This window comes from Phascolarctos cinereus, unplaced genomic scaffold (genome assembly GCF_003287225.1).
Source record: "Phascolarctos cinereus isolate Bilbo 61053 unplaced genomic scaffold, phaCin_HiC Scaffold_2;HRSCAF=192, whole genome shotgun sequence".
Taxonomy (NCBI): domain Eukaryota; kingdom Metazoa; phylum Chordata; class Mammalia; order Diprotodontia; family Phascolarctidae; genus Phascolarctos; species Phascolarctos cinereus.
This window is the reverse complement of record NW_027555625.1, coordinates 50,511,013-50,537,371: the sequence shown is the minus strand read 5'-3', so window position 1 is coordinate 50,537,371 and position 26,359 is coordinate 50,511,013. Positions and strand designations below refer to the sequence as shown.

The following is a 26,359-nucleotide window of genomic DNA, read 5'->3' as shown; positions in this document are numbered from 1 at the left end:
TGAGAACACAGGCTCTGTGTGCATTGAGGTGTTTAGTTTCTATTGTTGTTTGATGGTGTTTTGGGGGTTGGGGGGGGTGAATGAGAGAAAAGTTGGCCTTCCTTGGAATCCCTTGTGCTTACCACAGTGTCTGGCACATAGTAGGAACTTAATGTTTCTTTTGTTTTTGCTTTTGGGTGAGGCAACTGAGGTTAAGTGACTTGTCTAGGGTCACACAGCTATTAAGTGTCAAGTGTCTGAGGCCGAATTTGAACTCAGGCCCTTCTGACTCCAAAGCCAGAGCTCTATCCACGGTGGCACCTAGCTGCCCAGAGCTTAATGTTTCTTGACTGGAATTCATAAAATATCTCCTATGTGCCATAACTACATTCTCACAGCTACCATCATAATTCTTTCAGACCTTATTCCCTCTCTCCTAGATTATTTTAACAGTCTTTCTAATTTAATTGGACTTCCTGCCTAAAATCTCTCCCCACTCTGAACTATTTTCCACTCAGCTACCAAGGCAAAATTTGTAAAGAATAGGTCCAACCACATTTCCCTCCTCCCCTACCCCTGCTCAAAAAGTTCTAGTGGATTCCCTATTCCTTCCACTGTTTATTATATGATGCCCTCTCAACTTGGCTGGCGTCTTTAGGGTTCCTAGTCAATAAACTAACATTCACTAAGTGCCTACTATATGCCAGGTACTGTAATAAGAACTGGAGACATGCAGAAAGGTAAAAAGAGAGCTCCTGCTCTCAAGTCGCTCGGAGTAAATGGGGAGACAATGGTGCAAAGAACTATCTTCACCCACATTACACACACAGAGGATACACTAGAGTGACTGCCAGAGGCAAGGCACTAAAATAGAGAGCATCAGCAAAGTACCTTGTGCAGAAGGGGTGATCTTAACATGAACCTGAAGGGAGAAGGGCACTACAGGAGGGGAAGGACAGTCAGTGAAAACTCCAACATAAGAGCATGAAGTAGCTCTGTGTCACTGGAGTACTTGGAGGGAAAAGGCTGTCAGAAGACTGGAAAGACAAGCTACGCAGGGTTCTGAAAGCCAAACACAGGATTTACTAGTGATCCTGGAGGTGACAGCAAATCACTTGAGGAAGAGAAAATCATATAGAAATGTAAGGGGGTAGCCCCCAGCAAAAGACTGGAGGTTCAAGGATGACACACAGGTTGGAAGCCTAGGTGACTAGGAGGATGGTGGTACCCTCAATAATAACAGGGAAGTTACAGAGAGCGGAGGGTTTGTGGGGGAAATGAGTTCAGTTTAGAACACACTGAATTGAAGATATCTATGGGACATCCAGTAACAGATGTCTAACAGATAGATGTGACTGAAGGTCAATAGACATTTTAGAGCTAGAAAGTAGATCTAAGAATCATCTACATAAAGATGATAACTGAATCCACGGTAGCCGGTAAGATCACCAAGTGGGAGAGTATATGAGGGAGAAGTGAGGTGGGCCCAAGAGAAAGCCCTAAACATAGGTTGCTCAAAGTTAGCCAGCACGATTTAGATGAAGATCCTTACCCAAAGCCCTCCACCTTAGGTCTCTGTACCTTTGTACAAACTGGTTATCCATCCACTTCGGCCAAGAGTCCTCCATCTCTTCACCTCAACTTCTTAGCTAGTTTCCCCAGTGACTGGGTCCACCATTATCTTCAGCTACTGTGTATCTATAATGGATGGATGGATGTAAGAATCTTATTTACAGGATGTCTCTCCCATTAGAATGGAGGGTCCTTTAGGGCAGAGACTAATGGCTTTTTTAAGTGATCTCCAGCCGATGACTCAATTTTTAAAATCCATCAAGTTCTCTCTATTAAAAAAAAAAGATCAGATGCATTCAATCTGGCTTTAACCTCTTCATAATTATTTACTAATAGTATGAATAGAATACCATAATTTCCAACATCAGAAATATGAAAAAGATTATCACTTCCTAGACTAAGGGCACTGAAGTAATCAGGTAGCTTAAGCGTATTGAACATTCTTAAGTGACTTAAAAAAAATAATTTCAGCTTCTGATCCTTGTAAGAACACATTTGTGTGCTAAAAATTTTTTTAAATCTAAATTTCATATGTTACACCATTTGTCCATTTTCTATAACATGCAAAGAATACTTTAAACTTCAATCCCATGAGGTCTACAAAGACACGCTGTGCTTTACACAGTCCTTCAGTAAGTTGCCTAGCAATAATTCAGAAAAGCAACTGATGAAGGAGAAAGAAGTATGTAGCTACCTAGTCCTAAAAATAGACTTGAGGTTTACCTTTAATAGGAATTTAAACCTTTATTCAAACCCACCTCCAATCTCCCTGGTAGTCAGAGACAGTCTATGGACTTCTCAGACTCTTGTTTTTGAGTACATAAAATAAAATACATAGAATTATGATGGAAAACAATTATACTGAAACATAATTATTAAAATATTTTTAAAAACAAGCTGATGGCACCTGATCTATAGTCAATCAGTTTATGAATCCCTACTATGACCAAAAAAAAAAAAAGTGAGTAGAATAAAGGCTTTCCATACAAGCCCATGAGGCTGCCTTCTTTCCAATTACCAAGAGGCTTCTGCTAATGCTCTTCTGCTGTCCTAGACTAAATGGAGGAACTTGATAATGTTTCTCTTAGGTTTTCTTGGTCACTGTTTTTAACTTGTGCCATTTTAGGATTTTGCTACTATGTTTGAGGGAGAGTTTGATTCTTTTAGACCCTTCACGTTTCCATATTAAGTTAGAACATAATTTACTGTTTTTCCAATGTGATGCCCTTTGGAGAAAGATCTGAAGGAGTAAAGCAAGCAGAAGCAATCAATAATAAATCAAAAAACATTTAATAAACACCTACTACATACATGATACTAAGTGCTAGAGACACAACAAAAGGCAAAAGATAGCCCCCGCCCTCAAGGAATTTACAGTCTAATAGGGGAGGAACAAGTAAACAACTATGAACCAACAAGCCAGGTGTAGGATAAAGAGGGAATAATTAAGAGAAGCAAAGTTTTAGAATTAAGAGGGATCAGGAAAGGTTTCCTGTAAAGCATGGGATTTTATCAGGGACTTGAGGGAAGCCAGGAGGCAGAGATGAAGGGAGAGCATTCCCAGCATGACGGACAGCCAGTAAAAACATCAGGAGGTAGGAGATGAAGGGTCTTGTTCTAAGAACACTAAGGAAGAGTCTGTCACTGGATGGCAGAATCTATGGGAGGAAAAGGGTGTAATAAGATTAGAAATGGAGGGGCTAGATTACGAAGGACTCTAAAACAGAAGATTTTTAATAGTATCTGGAGATAATAAAGAGCTGGAATGGAAAGTGGGGGAGGGGGTGACAAATTTAGATCTATGCTATAGAAAGATCAATTTGTCAACTAAGTGGAGGATGGAATTAGAAAGACTTGTGGCAGGCCGACCAATCAAATTATTGCAACAGTTGAAGCGTGAGAAGATAGGGGCCTATACCAGGGTGGTAACAGTATCAAGAAAACAGTATATTCAAGAGATGTTACAAATATAAGAGGAAAGACCCTGGTAAACAATTGGGGGGTAGTGGGAGAGAAGGTGGGTGCCAGCCCACCCGTATAGTTTGCTAAGAGAGAGTAAGGAATTGAGGATGACATCTAGGTTGGGAGCTAGATAACTAGGAAGACTATGTCAACAGTAACAGGAATATTCAAAAGGGAAGAGGATTTGGGGACAAAAATAACTGATTATGTTTGGGACATGCTGAATTTAAAATGTCTATGAGGCATCCAATTCCAGATGTCTAATAGGTAATTGAAGATGAGGACTAGAGGTCAGAGGGCAGGCAAGATTTGGAAAGTGGGAGGGAGCTAGGTGGCTCAGTGGATGGATTACCAGCCCTAAAATCAGAAGGACCTGAGCTCAAATTTAGCCTCAGACCAAACACTTGACACTTACTAGCTGTGTGACCCTGGATAAGTCACTTAATCCCAATTCTCTTTTAAAAAAAAGAAAGATGATGATGATGATGATGATGATGATGATGATGATGATGATGATGATGATGATGATTTGGAAAGTAGATCTTATAATTATCTGCATAGAAATGATTATTGAATTCACTGAAATTGGTAGAAGAGGGCCCAGGATACGGCCCTGTAGGATACCCAAGCTTAGCAGGTATGACCTTGGATGAGCAATTTATTCAACAACAATATTGTAAAGACAAACAACTTTGAAATACCTGGGAAGTTCCATCCACTCAATGACCAATCACAATTCAACAGATCTAATGATGAAATATGCTGCCCATCTCCTGATAGAGAGATGATGACTCAGAATAAAGAGACCTCTCTTTTTGGACATGGTCTACATAGAAATTTTTGCCTGACAATACATGGTTTAATAGAGGGTTTGTTTTTCCTATTTCCTCAATGTGGGAAGCTGGAGATAAGAGACAGAGAAGATTTTTTTTAATAAAATGAATTTTAACCAATTTTTATTTTCTCTGAAAGTTGGGGAGGGGGAGAGGGGAGAAGGATGGAAAATGGGAGGAAAAAACTACTCTGGACAGACATACTGGAATTTGCTTTTGGTTCCTAACTATGTGAATAATCCTGCTTTCTATGTACCTGAAGAGAATATATAATTTCTTCTCCTACCACTTGATCAACTCTACCAGAATTTCTTTAGGCCTTACTTCACACAGAGGATTTTAAGAGGACCACAGACAAGGTCCTGGGTCTTTCAGTAACCTCATCAGTCCAGCACATTTGATCACCTCTACAAAGATTACTTCTCAACCTCCATATCCAACCCTAGTAGTCTCTCTCCTGTCATCATCCAACATCACTAAGGGCCCAAACGACATTTCCAGCAAGGTCAGCCTAGAGGCATTTTGGTCTGAAAATGTCCAAAACCAAACTCATTCTCTTCCACCTGAAACTTGCCCTTCTTGACGCTCCTGTTTCTGTCAAGGGCACCACCAGCCTTCAAGTCACAGGTTTCACAACCTCAAAATCATCCTCAGCTCAGTGTTCCCTTACCCCACATTTCCAATCACTCCACAATTTGACAGATTCTACCTCCACCACTTCTCTGATATCCACTCCCTTTCCACAATCACCTGCGGCCTGTTCTCCCTGTCTCAGGGCTCTCTCTCAGACTTCTCCCCACTCCAATCCACATGCTTAAATGTCCCTCCTACAGCACAGGTCTGACAATATCATATCCCTGATCAAGCTACAGTGCCTCCCTGTCACCTCTGTTCAGGATTCAAAGCCATCTATAAGCTGGCTCCAAGGGGACCTTCCTCAACGTTATTGTACCCTATACCCCTTCTCTTCCAACCATACTGGCTGCCTTGCTATTATTGGTCACAGCAAACATACTGTGCCTTGGTCCAAGGCTGCCTGCCTTACATCTTGTCAACAAAAGTTTAAGAGTTGTCTAGTTAAGCTCAATACTAGACAGGAGAACTGCAGAACAATGAGTTAAAATTAAGAGTGCTATTTTGTTAAGGGAATGATTCTTCCTCGCCTTTTCCTCCATAACCTAAAAAGAAAAGCTGAAAAGTCAATCAGTCAATAAATACTTATTAAGCATCTACTACATTCCAGGCAAGGTGCTAAGCACTGAAGATACAAAAAAGAAGCAAAAATCAGCCCCTCCCAGCACCCAAGGAATTCACAATCTCATGGGGGAGATAGCAAGAAAACATGTACAAACAAGCTATATATATATATATATATATATAGGATAAATAGGAAATAATTAAGAGGAAGGCACTACAGTTAAAAGGAGTTAGAAATGGCTACCAATAGAAGAGAGGATTTTAGTTGGGACTTAAGGTAAGCGAGTAGATGGAGATGAGGAGAAGCATGGAACAGCCACAAGTCCAGTATTACTGGATGGATGAGTACTTGGAGAGAGTAAAACTAAGACTGGAAAGCTGCCCCCTACCCCACCCCATGTTAGGATTGACTTTGAATGCCAGAGAATTTTGTACTTCATCCTAGAGGCTGTAAGAAAGCCGCTGGAGCTTAATGAACTAGGCAAGTGAACCTGCTAGAGAACTTGTTTTCAGATAGAAGGACCAATGAGTCCTTTTGTTGATTACAGTATAAAACAGAAATCTGATACTTTCCTGCTAATGGGCTCTAAAGGGATTCATACATTTTAACTGTCTGGAAGCAAATTCCCTGGGCTTTTGGTCCTAAGTATGCTAAAACCTCAATCTCCAAGAAGCATTTCACCAAACTAATTTTCATTATCTCTTGCCTGCTTGCTCCATGTTTAAAAGGTGACGTTACATAGAAAGGGGCATATTAAAAACTCAAATAAGAAACACAGTTGTCTCTGAATTAAAAATTAAATCTACTCCATCCTAGTTTTTCTATCATTACATAAAGGAAAAGGGCTCCCGTGTCTGACAAACAGATGTGACAAATCAAAGCTATCTTTAAAAATAGCACCACATTTATAGAAATGTACGCTAGGTGAAAAGTAAAGAACATTGATTTAGTGTCTTTTACAAACACAAGTCAATCCTAAGAGAGAAGGTGGAATAAAGGGAATGCCCCCTCCCAAGAGGGAGAAGAAGAGACTGGATAAGAGGCTAGTGAAGTGTTGAGTATAAATAGTATTTCTCAATTTCATAATTTGGCATGTATACACACACACACACACACACACACACACACACACACACACACACACACAGCTTTGGTGTTTCATTTCCACTCCTGTTCACTTAGAAGTTATTAACAACTGGAACACTTCATATATGTCTTGCATACGTATGTATTGTTGTTTGCACATCATCTCCCCCAAAATGGAATATGAGCTTCTTTTGGACAAAAACCATTCTTCTGCCTTTCTTTGTGCCTCCAGTGCTGAGTACAATGCCTGGAATGTATTAAGTGCTTAATAAATGCTTGCTAAGAGAAATTATTCGATTTTAAAGACAGAGCAAATATGCTCAATATTTCCCATTAAAAAATAAATCTGAAGCACTGCGTCAACATTATGCATTTAAACTCCCACCAATAGAAAGAGGGTAAATATGAAGATACTTGCAAGTCCAAGAGGACTTAACACATTTCTTGAGTGTTAATAAAATAAAAATGATCATTTGAGAGTAGACCAGATGTTGATTTGGTCCCAGATAAAGACAGATAATTTGAAATGATTGCTTCTTAGGGTGGCAATCTAAACCTGTAATAAATGAAAAATCTATTTACTTACACATTCTACTTCAGGCTGTCCCACTTGCATATTTCTATCTTAGCCTACCTAGCAAAATGCCTGGTAAGAGGAGACTAGTAAGGAATCCTTACTGTAAGACTGAAGAACTAAACAATCCCTTTCAGACATTGGAAATTGTCTTGGAATTTAGGTCTACAGACCCTTACTCCGGGAACTTTCCTTTAGGATTAAAATTCCTAAAGCTAATAAAACCTACTACCATCCACCAGTTCCGGGTGAACCTTTTTGGTCCCTAGAGTAATTAAGTGTCTCCTCTGTTTCAACACCCTTTTCCACTGCTATTGGTGTCTAAAAATCTGCTGCATTTACAACTATCCACTTTACTCTGTTATAATCCAGCTAGTGCCCCTTTATCTAGAACTGCATAATAAACTTTTTTTTTCAGCCTGTGATTTTTAGTCTAAGCCTGCCTTCCTAAACGAAGCATCCCACCTTATGCAAAGAAACTCCCACTGTCTTCATACTTTATAAAGACACAGCATTTTGGAATGGGGGCTATTTTTTAAACACTCACCCTGCAAAACTTAGAGCAACTCATGCATCATGAAGACTGAAGACCCTCTGCATCTAATACCTAATTCTCCTGCATCTTGATTTAACAATTTGGTAAGGCAAGGTACAGACAGGTGAGCATCTGAAACAAGGGCTATAGCTGCTCACAGAGCTACATTTTGGCCATCTGTACTAGCAACTCCTAAAGTATTTACCAGCAAAACAAAACCAAAAACCCATACTAAGTCATAAAATTAAATCACTCCTGTAACAGAAATAAGCACTTCTTAGAGGAACTAAAGGACAGAGAATGCAGGTCTAAAAGATTTCTATTCCTTAGAAAGGAATTTCAAGAGGAAAAAAAAAAACACTTAAAATAATTTGAAAGCTTAAGCCAAGGTCCCAGTGTCCAAGTGCATACGATACTAGTAAGAAAAATACTTAATTACCACAGAAGCCAAATATTCTGTTTTCAAGTCACATAAACCTGTTACTTAAATTCAAGAAATATTTTTTTGGCACAAAGGGGGTGGGGAAGACAAAAGAATTACCTAAGCCAGGTGGGAGACATTCCAGGAAAAGCCATGGCTTATGTAATAACAGGCAGGTTACTGTATGCAAGATATCATCTATAAGAATTACTTATAGATAAGAATTCTTCACTTTGGATCCAAGTGTTAAAGCATTCAATTTCACTGTTTAAACAAGAGAAGTATACTGCCACATAAAAGACTTAAGATTGTCATCAAAAACACATAACTAATAATAATGGTGAAGAGAACCCTGTTACTGAATAGAGTTATGTAATCTCTCTGGGTATCTTTAAAAGTAAGCAAAGCTAGAGCTGTAATTAAAAAGCAAATATCATCCACATCCATTCATTCTTTCCCAACATCTGGCAGCCCTCCATCCACAAACACTTCTAAAGAAATAAACTAGGAGAGATCTGTGCAGTGGGAGAGGTTGTTAGGGGTAGGATGCTGTATGAGACAAGCAGCACTAACACAAAATAATTTACAAAACTTTTAGACATCTATTCATAATTTCTAAGATAAAGTAACTATTTCCTAAACTAGAGAACCAAGGAACTGCTGTTGAATCCCTGGGTGCCAGAAAGCTGGGGAGAGGGAGTGAAATCTTCCTTATTTCTAGGTATTCTAATTACCAAGTTTAGAAACAGCTGGTGGCTTATGGACATAGCACTGGGTTCTCAGAGACCTGAGTTCAAATGAAGCCTCAGGCACTTACTAGCTGGGTGACCCTTGGCAAGTCAATTAACTGTTTCCCACAGTATAAAATGGGAGAGTAATAACAGCATCTATTTCACATGGTGGTTGTTATCATCATAATTTATTTCTTCTTGGATTTCTGATCCCCTCACATCCTCAATTTTGCTGGAAACCCAGAGCTGTTCCCCTCTCATCTCTGGATGCCCAGTCACTTCTCCACAAGATACTTCTGAACCACAACCAAAACACAGCTACTATAAAAACAAACATAAACATTAGCATTACATACTGTCTCCTCCCAATAGAATGGAAGGAAGCTCACTGAGAGCAGGGAACGTCTCAATTTTCTTTCTCTGTTTCTAATAGTACCTACCAAAAGAAACACAACCCAATAAACAAATGTTTATTAACCAAAAGAACTGTAGGGAATGCTGCAAAGACTCCCCCATAAAAACCACCCCAGCGAAACCACCCCTCACAAATCTGAGAAGAAATAAATTCTGATGGAGACTAGGTTGCCACAACATACTTTTAAAAAAAAGTGATTAACAAAAGATCAGCTAGAAAGTAAAAATTTAGAAATAAGCTTTAAAAAAGCCTAACAGGGAGCGATAGAGAGCAACCACTAGCCGTGTGGTCAGAGGACTTAGGAACAAATGAGGGCTCTTAAGACCTGTATCATCTTCAGCAAACCACCTCACCCCCTAAGATTCAGCTACTTCGCCTGTAAAATGGGAGAGTTTGGCTAAATAATCACTGAAGATACATTTCTGTTCATAATCATCTAACCTTAAGTATCTCTATCAAACTGGAGATTCTCTAGACTACCCAGACAAAATTGACAAAGCATCGGCAAAATCCAAAGACATGATAACAGAGTATCCTATGCACCAAACTGCTTGCTAAATTCACCATTTGATGACCAAATTGACGGATGTTACAAATAGCTCTAAGCCACCAAAAAGAAGGAACGGGGGATTCCCTCTATTTGGAATGCATCATCACATTCCCCCCTCAACTTTTTGAAATTCCTGGACTTCTCCCAAACTCTGCTCATGCACTACCATCTTCAAGAGACCTGCCCACTCTCTATGGCTTGAGGGGACCCTCCACCCTCAGTTCTCTATTTGTTTCATACATATCTGACCAGAATGTCTTGCAATGTCACAACATAACAACAAGCATCTTTTAAGTGCCAGGCACTGAGCTGAAAGGAGGGACTTGACTTCTGTCTTCTTTATCCTCAGTGTCATGCCTAGTACATAGGAGTTGGTACAAAAATGCTTACTGACTGAGCACAAACAAAACAAAGGCCACAGAGGGAAGTTTCTTTTCAGTTACTTAAAGCAATGCTGTCTGGCTTATATTTACTCAGATGCTGCTGGCAAACTGTCTTCTGTCCAGTGGCACAATTATCATCAGAAGCAACACTAATTCCAACAAGTATTTATTGGGTCTATGTGTCAATTCTATTGGGAGTAATTATTTAGTCACTTTCTTTTTCCTTTCTATTGGTTTAACTTATTCTGCCCAATAAACACTTCACTAATTTCAATTTTAAAAAAATTAAAAAAACAAAAAGTAAATGTAATTCTGGTATGGTGACAGTTCACCAATTAGAAAAAAATTCTAATATTAGAAAAGAATTTTGAATAATATCTAACATTTATATAGCTCTTATGATGTACCGGACACTGTGCTAAGCACTTTACAAATATTATTTCATTTGCTCCTTCAACAACTCTATGCATCAGGTGTTATTACTCCCATTTTATAAGTCGAGGAAACTATAGTAGACAAAGGTTAAGTGACTTGCCTGAGTTGCACAGTGTCTGAGACCCAGATCTGAACTCAAGTCTTCCTGACTCCACATTATATCCACTAGTACACCCCAGCCACCAAATTAAAAATATCATAAATGATGACTTCAGGCTTCTGTAAAAGATGGGATTTTAGTTGAGTCTTACTGAAAGTCGGGAAAGCTGAGGAGGGAGAGCATTCTAGGCACATGGGAGAGAAAATGCATGGAGCTGAGAGGTCAAGTATCTGCTCCATGGAACAGTCAGGAGGCCAGGGTCACTGGATCTAAGTACACATGTTGGGAAGTAAAGGTCTAAGAAGACTGTAAAGATAAGAAGTGGCTAAGTTATGAAGGGCTTTGAATGCCAAAGAGCATTTCGTATTTGACCCTGGAGACAATGGGGAAATAAATCACTGGAATTTACTGAGTAGGAGGGCAAAATGGTTGGACTTTAGTGGCTAAATGGAGGATGTATCAGAATGAGGAGAGACTTGAGGCAGGCAGACATATCAACAGGCTATTGCAGTGAAAGAAAAAAGGAAACAGGAGATGATGTAGAGAAGCCTTGGGGTTTATAATAAAGAGGATTCAAGATTACTGAAAACATCCAAACAAAGTAAGGATGGAATACCCTCTGTGAGAGAAAGAACATGAGGGGAAGAAAAGGTTTGGAATAAACACCAGAAGAAGAAAAGAGCACCCATCAGGAAAATTAAAAGGACGGCCCTACAAAGAAAGTGAAGAAGGTGAAATGAAGTAACAAAATCTGTAGTGAAATCCATTTAGTCAAGTTGCCTGATCTCCTCCAGTTGTACCTCATTTTCCAGTTTGTAATTAGAGCACAGATGATCCAGAGCAGACCATGTCCAAACTAAACTTTCCCTAATAACTGATGACCAGCCCACCTACTATGACAGCTATGCCAAAGTTTCAAAAGTCAAGATCCATACGAAGTGTGAAAAGAACTCAAACTGCATGACACAATGACAAGGAAATGGTTTCCAAAGACAGACTGAAGGAATACAAGAATTAGGGCACTCACAATAAAGGGGGAAAAGCAAAAAGATTACTGAGAGGAAATGTCCGTCTCTGGTCACTTTTATAAGTTGAGTTTTACATCATTTCATTAACAGCACAGTCACACAATGCTTATCAAATGTTTGATACAAAACTTTCTGCATCTACAACGCTCTCCTGATCTACCAATTTAATAACCTTGTTCAAAAAAATATAAGGTCGGCTTGGCCTGACCTGTTCTTGATGAAGCCTTGCTGGCTCTTTGTGGCTAACACTTCATCTTCCAGACATTTCATAACTCACTCTCTATTAAGATGTTACAGAATTTAGCCAAGAATCTAAGTTAAGCTACTAACCTCTAGTTTCCAGATTCCATTCGTTATATTTCCATTTTTTGAAAAGGATCTTCTCCAGTACTGAGATATCTGTTCTGTTCTTAGTCTTTCAGCTGTCACTGACAGAAGCTCAGCAAATAATACCAGACAGTTCTTTTAGTAAATAAGTAAATAAAAAGTACTACAACGACTGCTTCCCGATTGACTGGCTGATCAACTGAAAGTAAATCAAAGTAAAATCATGAAGGAGAACACTAACCACAAAAGGATTTAACAGGGAAAGGTCATGATTTTTTGTAAACTACACTCCCTCCCCAGTGCTTAGAGATACAAAAAAGACAAAAGACAGCCCCTGCCCTCAAGGAGCTAACAATCTAAGGCAGGAAACAAGCTATACACACAGCATAAATAATTAAAAGAGGGAAAGCACTAGAATTAAAAGGGATTTGGGAAAGGCCTCCAGCAGAATATGGGATTTTAGTTGGACTTAAATTAAAAGAAGCCTGTAGACAGAAATGCGGAGGGAGTACATTCCAGGAATGAGGGACAGTCAGAGAAAATGCTAAGAGGTGGAAGGTCTTTGAAGGAAGCCAGAGATTCTATTATTAATATGTGAGAGAGACAATGGAGATTTCTCACAAATATGTGAGAGAGACAATGATTTCTGAAGAGAGAGACAAGAGATTTCTGAAAAGCAAAGTTTAGGAAATGGACAGTAAGTCCATTCATTTGACTGAAACGTTGAGTGCACAAAGGAGAACGATACTAAAGGGGAGACTGACATATCAATGACACATTTTAAAAACACAGAGACCAGAAAAACATTCAAAAGGAATGAGACAAGCAGGACAGTGTTGGCATTACTGAATTAAATTTCATATATACTTTAAAACTTGTAAAAAGAGATTCACAGGGTCATACGCGATGCTCTTTCTGTTCTTTGTATGTAGAAATGTGGGCATTGATGTGGAAGTGTTGATATTTGCTAAGTTCCTTTAAAAAAAAAAGCTGAAAATGTAGGAACAGGAAAAGTTGTCCTAAACAGCCTAGTTATAGAGGGCTTTAAAATGCCTAGCTGAATTGTGAATCTTGGAGAATTTATTTCCTGCTCAAAACACAAAATCAAGGAATATGTTTGTGTCTACCGAATGAATTTTAATCAGCCCCTACTTGTTATACATTGAATAAAGAAGTTAACAACATTGAAAGCTTTCATTTAAAAAAAAAATCTGCCGCTACAATTTAAGCATCCTGATAAAATAAAGTATAGCCTAAATTTCCAAAATTCTTGAATTTGGGAGAAGGGGGCAGCATCTTAGCAGCACACATCCATCATATCAAAGCTATATGTGTTTTCTTAAAAGTGTTAAAAATAGATTTGGAAAAATGCATGACTACTATCTGCTGTCCCCTTAATGGATTCTACAGGACATTTGTGGGTAATTCAACACCTAGTGCACTTTGTACCATACCACACTCCGAACCCACCCCTAAAAGCCTCTCTTTAATTTGCTAAGGAAGAAGGAAAAGCAATCCAAAAAAGGATGAAACTTTTATTCTTTTCCTCTCAAATGCTCAAGATACTTTTATATCACGTACAAAGCATTTTAACATAGATATTCTTTTTTAACAAGCTTAGAAAAATGTGGGAAGGGGACTAGGAAGAAAGGACCAAAAGAGAACGGCAGACCCAAGCCAGAAGCAGCAGACAGCCCACCTACCAACACATCCAGGTGTTCAGTGGCCTCTGACCCTGGGACAATCTGACCAAGTCCATAATGTCTCCTTGTTTGGCCTCCCCTCTAGAAAGGATGACTGATACTGTATGGTATAAGCTTCCTCTAACACACTTTATATCTCCAAATTTAATCAGGCTGTGCACCAAAAAACAGGGGAGGCAATACCTTTGGTGGCCTTCTAATCCCTAGCAGAGATATCCTTTGCTCTCTTGCCAGAGTAACAAATAGGGTAGAGTGATATGAAGTTTTAAAAACTAGTAAAATATTTTCCTAATTTAAGTATAAAACAGACCAGCTCAACCAATCCTAAAGAAAGTGATACTGAGCCTGAAAATAAAAGTTTAAAAAAAAAAAGTAAAGAAACAAGAAACCCTGGACTGGAGGACACTATTATTCAGATAAAAAGTTCCTTGACTGCAACAACACAATAGGCCTTGGAGCCCAAAAAGAAATATATAAAAAGATATTTTTTTAAAAACCCAAAATCTCCCAAAAAAGACTCAAACTAAACAAATTAGATTCCAAATTAAATCTAGCATAACTAATCAGAAGCAGCATGCAACTCTCTACCTGTCATAGTGTTACCACAGTGATACTAGCTATAGACAACTGCAGCTACTGTGAAAAGCTGCCTCTCCTCCACATTAACATTTATTTTGTAAAAAGCATTTCAAAAGCCATCCACAACCCAGCCTTACATGACTCGGAGTAAATTCAAAAGAAATTCTACTCTAGAAATAAAGCTTAATTAAATACTAGAAAAGAATTCCAGAAAGGAAACCTAAATTGGATAAAGTGTCAAATAAGATCTTTCCCGTGAAGATTTAAACTTTTTTTTTTTAATATACCACTTGATGGGGTGGCTAGGTGGTACAGTGCATAGAGCACCGGCCCTGGAGCCAGGAGGACTTCAGTTCAAATCCAGCCTCAGACACTTGGTACTTCCTAGCTGTGTGACCCTGGGCAAGTAGTCACTTAACCCCAATTGCCTCACCCCTCCCCCCCCAAAAAAGAAAAAATCATCATATACCACTTGGCAAAGAATTGGAAATTGGAGGGATGCCCATCAATTGGGGAAAGGCTCAACAAGTTGTGGTATATGAATGATAATGGAACTTTTGTGCTATAAGAAATCAAGAGCAGGCAGATTTCAGAAAAACCTGGAAAGATTTACATGAACTGATGCTGAGTGAAGTGAAAACAGAACATTGTACACAGTAACATCGTGTGATGATCAACTATGAATGACTTAATTATCCTCAGCAATACAATGATTCAACACAATTCCAAAGGACTCATCATGAAAACTGCTACCTATGTCCAGAAAAAGAACTGATAGAGTCTGAATGCAGATCAAAGCATACTATTGTGAGAGAGAGAGAGAGAGAGAGAGAGAGAGAGAGACAGAGAGACAGAGAGACAGAGAGACAGAGAGAATATGTGTGCACTTTCTTTTGATCTGTTTCTTCTTTTACAACATGACTGATACGGAAATGTTTTACATGACTACACATATGTAACCTATATCAACCTGTTTATCATCTGGGGGGAGGGGGAAGTAAGGAAGAAAATTTGGAACTCAAAATTTTGTAAATCAATATTAAAAGTTGTATTTACATGTAAATGGGAAAAAAATAAAATACTATTAAAAATTAAAATTAAAAAATTAAAAACATACCACCCCACCCCTTTAACTCCCCAAAAAAGCAATATATATTTCAAAGTTTCAAAAATTTTATAGTTAAGAATAAAAATTGGCTCAGGAACTCCATAATGAGTTTATCATTATAATGATGAAACATCCTAATAAAGACAAATAGCAAACAAAGGGCCATAGAAGGGACAAAGGGACAAGGCAAAGTTCACGTATATCTCATCTTACAAACCCTATGCAGTAACACTCCCACAATGAAGAAGTGAAAAGAGGGGTAATTTTATGAAACCTACAATATGTACAGAAAACCATTCTTTACGAAGACTTGATTGTCAGCAAAGATTTAATTGTAATGTCAATATTCAAGAATTTTAATGTATAGGAAAGGAGCTAAGTTTTATCCAATATAAGACTATAAATGAGATGGTACTAATAAAAATAGTTAAGCATCTAAAACTCTTTTCTCCCTTCCATGATACACAATAGTCAGTCAACAAGCATTCCACTAAATGTCAGGCACTATGCTAAGCACTGAGTATACAGAGCAAAGCACAAAACACCTGTTCTCGAAGAGCTCAGTCTCATAGGGGAAACAACTACATGCAACTTACCTCTAAGATAAACTGAAGATGATAGACAAAGGGAGAACACTAGCCTTAAGGGTGATCAGCAAAGGAGTCTGGGCAAAGGTTCACATTAAGTAAATACAGAATGATTTTGTTGGGGCAGGAGAGCATACCGTAGGATAAACAGGTACAAAATTGTAATTCACACTAAAAAGCTATATAAAAGCTTTTTTAAAGGGAGAAATTAACTTGTTAAAGTTGTCCTCTAAGAGGATGGTAAAATATTTTTTCATTATCAGATTGAACAGACCAGTAGCCTAACCTCTTCCTGACTGTGCAGGAGTATGCCATTCCTTCGTTCTCTCTTTGCCTGGTCTCTGCTGGCCCTGGGGGAACCCTTCCTGCCTGCAGGGGACAGAAAGACTGGAAGCAGTTCTCCACAAGTGGCCTCTTCCTGTCTGCTGGGGACTGAAAGAGTCCATAATATCTCCTTCCCTTCATCTTTCTCCTGACTTAACCTGCAGGGAAGAAGAAGAAAAATTCATAGTACTCCTACTCCAGCAGCCAAAAGAAGTCCTTGAGAGTCTGCCTTGAGGCCAAATCATTAGAAACACATAATTTAACCCTAACTAAAGTAACTCCTCAATGATTAATAAACTCCCACCCAGTGATTCTGAAGTGATCTGATATTATTCAGTCCCCATTCTCCATCCATCACTGGCCATCTCCCTTATTCCCATCCCCCAAGACCCAGTCCCCTCAATACATACGCTCTTATGCCTCACCCTAAAGCTACCTATTCCTTCCGCTATGCTCTCTGGAATACTCACTTAATAGGTAACAAAGATTATCATCTCAAATTTTTTCCTTTCTAGGTAATTTATATACTTTAAAATATTAAAAATATTGGTTGCTTAGAAAAGCAGCAGAGGAAATAAAACATCTAAATATTTTACAAACAAAAAAAAAATTGACCAGGCCATAACCGAGCTTCCTAAGAAAAAAGCATTAAGATCAGATGGATTTAGAAGTGAATTCTATCAAACACATAAAAACAGAGAATGAAAATTATAGACCAATTTCAAATCTTCTCCTTTCCCACTCTTTCCATCTTCTTGGTTCTCATTGAGTCCTGGCTAGCTCCTGATGACAAAGCCTCCTTGGCCAATCTTGTCAGCACGGGTTGCACTTTTACATTCTTGTGAATAAACTACTGAGGTCTCAAAAAGTAAGGATGTTCACCATATGCAAACACACTGCAACATTAGGGAAATTCATTGGGCAATATTTTCCTCATGCAGCATGCTACAAAGACAAGTTGTACCTGCCCAGTAGCCAACAGACACTCACTAGAGATTAGTGAGAGAATGGGAGGGTAATAGATGGGACAATCTGCTGCAGGAGACAAAATGGAATGGGATCACCGATGCATAAACACGGGTTTACCTCGAGAGTGGAAACAGACAGCCCCATGATGTCAGATGAAGAGACAGAGATGGCCCTCTGTGAATGGCTTCAATCTTTTCAGTAAAATTTGAGGCAGAGGAAAAGTGCTCAGCTGAGAAAGTAGGAAAAGGGAGAGCCAGAAGAGGTTTGAAGGGGGATGGAAAAGTTTGCCCACACTTGTGTAGAACCTCTCCTAGAACTGAAGTTTGTCCTCTGGTGACAGATGTGTGGTCTGCCACTCAATCAGTACCTTTACAGGTGGACACACTGTGCCCAAGCTTCATCAACCCTGAACCACAACTATACCATGATGAAACATGAATCAGTTTAAATTAGTTTTAAAAACACTCTCCAAATGGATAATTCTACTTTATTTAATGCCATTAAAAAGTGTAATCAGTTTAAACATTTTTTAGAATTCAAGTTGTCCTGGTCACAAATACATTTTTCTGCTACTTAAAGTCACACAGTAAAGGTAATGTTCCAGTATTCACGTTATAATACATAAACAAAATACTCAGCTATACCAATGACTAAGAACCCAGCACTGCTCAGTAGTTAGCAAAGTTACAAATGAAATCTGGAGCTGTCCCTCATAACACCTAACATCCTCTTACATAGAATGCAAAAAGCAGAAACAAGAAAATGGGTCTCGATTCCTTGAGCCACCATTTTTGTTTGCCCAACCTACATCTTTTAATTAAGCATTTGTTAAAAGATAATTAAGGCCATTAAAAATTTTTTTTAGTTACTCCTGTTTGTACTACACAGAAAATATAAAAAGAACAGTTTATGGAAATCCAAGGATAGAAAGTAAAATTAAAAAAATGGATAGAGAAGGGGCAACTAAAATTACCAACCATATAATTTTTTTTCAAATTAGCATGCATTAGAACCTGGGCTTCCCTATCAAGAAGTCTATGGATGGATTTTAGGAGGTCCAAGAACTCAGATAGGGAAAAAAAATAACGTGTTTATTTTCACTAGCTGAACTAGAATTTCTCATCTCCTCTAATTATTTAGCACTATGTGCACTAGAATTGAACAATAACTTGAGGGAATTATCTGTAAAGCAAAGAAAATAAAGATGAGAGGATGAATATTTAAGTCAAATTTTAACACTGACAGCATCAAAAGACATTCCTGGTCTTTCTAACATTAGCATATTCTGAGAAAGAGACCCAAGACTGCCAAAGGAGTCTATAATACAAAAAAAAGTTTTAAAACCCTGATTTAGGGAGAAATCATGAAACTCAAATCCTTCAACATAATATGGTATGAAAATCCCAACTCTGCTATTTATTGCTAGTTATGTAATGAACTTACCTGTTTCCTTACCTATAAAACAGGGAGTTGGAATTGATAGCCAAAAGTCTCTTCCAGCTCTATATCTCATGTGTTCCCATTTTAAAATACCATTTACAGACATCTTTATGCTTTTCACGTGATTATAAATCCATTCTAATGCCCATTTTATATTCAGTCCTAGATGGGGAAAGGCTAGAAATCATCTTCCCTATAATCATCCTTCAAATACACAAAGATTCATCAGACTAATCCCAATTCATTTTTATTTCTAGGATTTTTTTTTCATTGCTATTCCCTAAGAACTCTATCCCTCTTCAGTCCCAGCACCTCAAAGTAAATAGAATGCCTGAGAGACAGGAGATGGGAGAATCTATTCAGAAATGCATATGATGTAAAAACAAAAGATATCATTCTTTTAAAAAAAAAATTAATTAGGATACAGACAGACTTGTGATTTTAAAGATACAGAGGACTCCCTTTACCAGTCCAGGGCAGCCCTTTCTTAGCCACTTCTGGTCTCAGAGAGCTGCCAAGAGCGCTGACAGTGGATAAGTGACATTTAAGAGTAAGTCGTTTGCTGCACAGAAAAGGCATGACATAGGAGATGTGCTGCTTTTTCCGGCAGATCTCTAACACCAGCAAATACCCAACAAGACATGTCTGAGGGTAAGAACTGGACCGCCCACAAGCCACTTTTCATAAAACCCTGTGCCCTTTGGCTTTCTAGTGTAAAGGGGTTTGGAATCACAGGCATCCTACTGCCTAGGAGTGACAGAGAGTTTGAAAAACTCTTGTGTATATCTGGAGGAGCATACATGCCGGCCGCCCCTTGAGCGTTTCTGCTTTGATAGCACAATTTCCAAGGCTCAGGGAAGGTCTCTTTCTTCCTCTAGAACTGAAGATCAACACACAGTTGCTTTGTGCACCACTTTTCTGACTGTTTTGTGTGGGTACCATAACTTCTATTGAGAATTGGGACATGTGGGGAAAAGACTAGTACTAAGTCATCATGGAAAGATTATTACTTTCTGCATTCCACAATCCTGTTGACATGTTCCAGGCTCACTTTATTAAAAATTGGGCTCCTCCACTGACTTCTGTTTGACTTAAGGTCCTAAGACTCCCAGATCCTTTTCCACACTCATCATTTCTTCATTCCTCACCTCTGCATATGTCCCTATTTCACTTTCATTCTAATTGCTTTTTGCTCATCTCTCTGGAAATCACTTTGTATTCTAATCTTATCTTTTAGGATCCTATCATTCTACCCAATTTGATATCAGCAAGTAACTACAAGCAAAAGTGTTTTCCATTTTATCTTCTTTTTTTTGGGGGGGGGCGCCCAATTGGGGTTATGTGACTTGCCTAGGGTCACACAGCTAGTGAGTATCAAGTGTTTGGTCTGAGGCTGGATTTGAACTCAGGTCCTCCTGAATTCAGGGCCCGTGCTCTATCCAGTGCACCACCTAGCTGCCCCCCCATTCTATCTTCTAAATGAAAACGTAAATGTGACGAATTTTAAGGCTGGTCACTATGAAAATATCAAGCTCTACTCACTTAAAAATTCTGGCATAGATTCTACTTTCCTAAATTGGTGATGAGTGCTCCACTAAACAATCAAAAACCTTACTTCAAGAAAAATTTAATCTGTTAAGTAATGTACAGCTGCTTTTCCTGATATTTTAGGTTTTGTTTTCTATTTTAAAAGTCAATAACGTAATAAAATGTGCTACTGCACCCTGAAACCTAATAGCTTAGGGCATAATAAATCGCTAAGGAAGTTTGCTCAAACTCATGGCAAGCATAATATTGTAGATCCAAATGAAGGATTTGGCTCCTCTGTCATCATTAGACTGAAGGATAAATGTAACATGCTAATAACTCATACTTCACCACCAAGAGAGAAGGATGATATATCCCCTAATGGAGAGGGATAAGAGAGGGCATGACGTTCCTTTTTGTGCTAGCATAATTCTCTACTTATAAATCAAGATAATGGCAATTAAAGAGGGAGGGAGGTCCCTGAACTGCAAGGTTGGTAGCAAAGTTTAGTTTTATTGTCAATAACATGTAAAGAACTAAAGGGTCTCTATTTTCTTACTATTACTTTAAGACTATTTTATTTTCTTCTTCAAAAATTTTGCTTTCCCTATGCTACATTGTAAGATGCTTTAGAAATTATACATCTTTAAGCACATTTTAGATATTTTTCTTTTTGAGGTTAAAAATTACTTATTCTTTTGTCATCAAATTTTGTTGCTGGCAGAACTTTTAAAAACCAGAAATAAGATAATTATAGTGCAAGGTAAATATTGCAAATTCATATCAAAGAAGGGGCAGCTAGGTGGCGCAGTGGATAGAGCACCGGCCCTGAAGTCAGGAGGACCTGAGTTCAAATCTAGCCTCAGACCAAACACTTGACACTTGCTAGCTGTGTGACCCTGGGCAAATCACTTAACCCCAATTGCCTAAAAAAGCAAAAAAAAAAAATTCATATCAAAGAGCTTCCAAATTAAAAGTTGGGTATGAATTTCTTGTATAGTATGTGTACTTTCACACTAATTTTTCCTCAAAAATTCTATAAAGAATTTGTACCTAAGATGACATATTAATTACCAATTATTACAAGATATAATCTCCCTTCAAGGAAAGGAAAAAAGTATAGTCTTATTTGTGAGCAGTACTGCCTGCTAAATAATCACTCCTCCAGCCCTGCTTATTTAAAAAAATTTTAACATTTTTCAAAGGATATGAACAAGCAGTTCTCAGATGAAGAAATTAAAGCCATCTATAGTCATATGAAAAAATGTTCTAAATCACTACTGATTAGAGAAATGCAAATCAAAACAACTCTGAGGTACCACATTACACCTATCAGATTGGCCAACATGAAAAAACAGGAAAATGATAAATGCTGGAGAAGATGTGGGAAAATTGAACACTAATGCACTGTTGGTAGAGTTGTGAAATGATCCAACCATTCTGGAGAACAATTTGGAACCATGCCCTAAGGGCTATAAAAATGTGCATACCCTTGGACCCAGCAATAGCACTTCTAGGGCTAGATCCCAAAGAGATCATACAAATGGGGAAAGGACCCACATGTACAAAAATTTTCACAGCAGCTCTTTTTGTGGCGGCAAAGAACTGGAAATTGAGAGGATGCCCATCCATTGGGGAATGGCTGAGCAAGGAGTGGTATATAAATGTGATGGAATACTACTGTGCCATAAGAAATGATGAACAGGCTGACTTCAGAAAAACCTGGAAAGACTTGTATAGACTGATGCTCAGTGAACCGAGCAGAACCAAGAGAATGTTGTACACAATAACAGCCACGTTGTGTGATGACTAATATTGATAAACTTAACCCTTCCCAGCAATACAAGGATCTAAGACATCTCCAAAGGCCTCATGACGGAAAATGCTATCCACATCCAAAGAAAGAACTATGGAGTTTCAATGCATATCAAAGCATACTATTTGCTATTTTTTTTCTCTTCTGTTGAGTTTTGTTTCCTCTTTCTGTTGGTTCCTTCTATTGTTTCTAATTCTTCCTTACATCACTAATGTGAAAATACGTTTAATAAGGATGTATATGTATAACCTACATCAGATTGTGTGCTGTCCTGGGGAGGATAGTGGGGAGGAAAGGAGAGAAAAATTTTAAACTCAAAAGGATATGGAAGTGATTGTTGATAAATCAAAATAAATTAATTTTTAAAAATAAACAAAAATTTAATTTTTTTTAAAGTGTGCCAACTACCATTGTTGGTTTCTCACAAATAAAGGCACCTTATTATGCTGACTGCATAATTTACTAAAAAATAAATATACTGATCAGTTGCAGAACAGGTAAAAGCAAAAAAAAAAAACAACCTGAAAGCCACAAATCCCTACATCAATATATTCCGTAAATTACAACTATCCCAAAATATTGGGTCTACGGAATATGGCTGCTGAAACTGTCAGCCACTCAGGAGTGCAAAGAATTCAATACAAGTAACCTGCTATTATTTCACCTTCTACAGGAAGCCTTCCCTAACCTCTCTTGAATTCAGTGCTTTTATCTCTTTTAATTATTTCCTATTTTGTGTGTGTGTGGTGTGTGTGTGTGTGTGTGTGTGTGTGTACGTACATCTATCTTAATTTATATATATTTGCTTGCATATTGTTCCCTCCTCCCCATTAAATTATAATCTCCTTGAGGTCAGGGACTGTCTTTTGCCTCTTTTTGTATCCTTATCACTTAGCACAGTAAGTGCTTAGTAAATGTTTATTGAATGAATGAAAGGCTATCCTTCTGAAGATCCTCTACAAGTCAATCAATAAATATTTCTTAAGCACCTACTATGTGCCAGGCACTATGCTAAATGCTAGGGATACCCAAAAAAAAAAAGGCAAAAAATCCCTGCTCTCAAAGAACTCAACAAGTGAAGGGGAGAGACAACATGCAAATAGCAACGTACAAACAAGTTCTGTATGGGATAAACTGGAAACGACAGAGCAAAAGGAAAGCACTAGCACTAAGAAAGACTGTCACAGGATGTATCTCTGGCAAACCATACAGCAGTGATACCAAAATCAAATAGAAACAGATCCCTATTGGCCAAACATTAACTTACAAAATCACAAATCAACATCTTTATTTTGTCCAATATATCCCAATTATATTTTAATCTGAACGTACGCTGCTTTTGCAGGTTCCATTATACTTTGCAGCAATCTCTAGTATACACAGACCGTGATTTTTCAGCCCCAATAACTATCCTTCGAATAGGAGAGCAGAAAGGGGTTCTCAGGGCGCTGCAGTTCTACCCACTAAAAGAACTCCAATCTGCACCAATTTTAGATCAGAAGGGGCTTATTTATAGCGATGCCTTTAGTGGCAGCAAAGAACTGGAAAGCAAATAACTTTCCACCAATCGGGGAAAGGCTAAACAAATTGTGGTACAGGAATATACTATGAATATACTATGTTGTAAAAAACAAATAACTTGATAGATACAGAGAAGTAGGGAAAACTATTAACTGATAAAAAGTACAAAATGACTACAGCAACATAAATGAAAAAAACACCAAGCAAAATTGTTAAAGTTCATAGTTGTGAAATTTAAAATGATCACGTTCAGACCCAAAGAAGAGCTATCAGAAAACAGCTAGTTTTCTGCTTCCCCTTTCCTTTGCACATGTAGAAGAGGGCATAAAATAACAGATTTTTCTCACGGTTAACTTTGTTTATATGAAGTTTTCCCTCCTCCCTCTTTTTTCATTCTTTTTTATAACTAATGACTCTCTGGGGAACAGTAAGGAAAAGAATAAAACAAGAAATGTCAGTGATGTAAAAAAAAAAAAATCAATAAAAATGTTTTGTTTTTTTAAATATATAAAGTTGTGAGAGAGCCATTCCCAAGAGACTATATTTCAGGTGACTGCCTTTTCTCTGTAAGCTTCAGTAAAATGCAAATTTGTTGTGCCCACATACTAAAATGAAGTTTACAACAAAGTGCTGGTAGGTCAGTCAATAAACATTTAGTAAGCACCTACTATGTGCTGGGCACTATGTTAAATGCTAGGGATATAAATATATAACTCTCTTCAAAGTGTTTAAAATCTGATGGGGGGGGGGGGAGAGAAGATACCTCGGCCCACAACACACAAGAAGAAGCTGAAGGGGAAAGGGAATGGATATCCACAGAAGGGACAAGCTAGAGACGTTCAAAGGAGGGTAGCCTGTTGGGAAATGAGCACCCTCCTCAAATGGTGGGTTTCAGTCACAGAGGGGCAGACGGTACTGAAGAGGTGAGTCTCAAGGCCAAGGAAATGTTTCAGGATGATGAGGTTCTTAATGAGGAAGAAGAAATTTCAGTCAAAATAAAAAAAAAATCAGGGCAGTCAGGTGGCACAGTGGATAGACCAACGGCCCTAGAGTCAGGAGGAACTGAGTTCAAATCCAGCCTCAGATACTTGACACTTCCTAGCTGTGTGACCCTGGGCAAGTCATTTAACCCCGACTGCCTCACCAAAATAATAAATAAATAATAAATGAATCAGACTGCCAATACAGTAGAGTACACACATGATATGCCACACAACTCAATTTAGATCTAAAACAAAAGGCCTGATCTTTTGTCCTTTATTTTCCTGAACTACTATAGGGTCTTTGTTCTGAAAGGTGAAATTAATTACAAAATAAATTATTTTTGTTGGTTTTTTTTTAATGGACAACTGGCTAAAAATGATAAATGTCAAAAAATCCAAAGAAAGGATAAAAGGTAAAATAAAAGATGCAAGAGATTTTGAAAAGAAATAAGTTGTTAATAAAGGACTTGATTTACTTCCAGAAAAATTCAGGGAAAGAAAAGATGCTGAAGGCAAAAGAAACAAATTTAAAGAAAAGCAAGCTGTACTCAACAGATCTACAGCTTCATGTAAAATTTTCTTTTTTTATTATGAAAACTGAAATGGAAGAAATTTCTTTTCAATTACGTATATTTAAAAGTCTATTTTATTTCATGTAAAATAAATTCAGAATGAATACTTCTTAAAATTTTAAACTGGAAGACCAAGTTTTCAGAAACTCTGACCACTTTGGCTGGCCCACTATCTAGGACCAAGTCAAGCTTGAAATTGTTTTTTGAACCCTTTTTTTGGAGGGGTTTGGGGTTTCAGGGGGCAGTTGCTACTGTTCAGACCCAATTAGACCAGGAGTGGGGAACATTTAACCACAAGGCCCCATGTGGCCCCAAGGCCAAAGGTTCCCCACCCCTCAACTAGACCATATTGGCTAATTCTTTAACATTTACCTAATTATATGTCATAAACTATAGGACACATCTGCAGTGAAAAAGGTCATCCTAGAATGTAGAAGCTTGTGGCAAGCAATAACACAACTTGACAGAGTCCATGAAAATAACTCCTCCCCAAAGTAGGTGATCCTGTCTTGTCTCATCATTATCTATCTAGTAAATAGTGAATACTGAATCTCCCCAGTTCTCCTTCTTGGTAGTTCACTCCACCTTCTGACTATTTAGCTTGGGAATAGAATAGATTAAACAGAGAGCTGTCCCAGCTGCTTGTCCCACATATCTGCTTGGGGATATACCAGGCTCCCAACCTACATAAGATAGCTGGAGAAAAGGGAAATACAGGTGTAATATTTCGTACGCTGTCATAATCAATCATGATTGACATCTCCATTAGTTTTGGACAGAGGATATCAGGATATTCAGGTTACATAATCTCAGCTGCGTGCTCACTGCAGCAAAGGAGCCCTTTTACACTTCCCTAATAGATTCACTATCTCACACCACAGTGGCTTTTCCTTTACTTCTCTCCTCAAAACTCCTATGACTCTCACTCCCCACACTCAGCTGAGAATGTTTCCTTAAACTTCACTGAAAAAATTGAAGTCATTTTCAGAGAATTCTCTCTTCATCCCTCTTCAGATGCCCTCCCCACCTCTATCTCCCCCTTCATCCATATCATATGAAGAGGTGGCCCTGGGTCCTTGTCAAGACACAACTCTATACAAC

At 38.2% G+C, this 26,359-nt stretch overlaps 1 protein-coding gene across 1 annotated transcript in view; it reads right to left on the bottom strand.

Moving 5' to 3' along the window:
* ANKRD11 (ankyrin repeat domain 11) overlaps nt 1-26,359 on the bottom strand; it is a 365,863-nt gene that overhangs the window by 271,044 nt on the left and 68,460 nt on the right. The window lies entirely within an intron of this gene.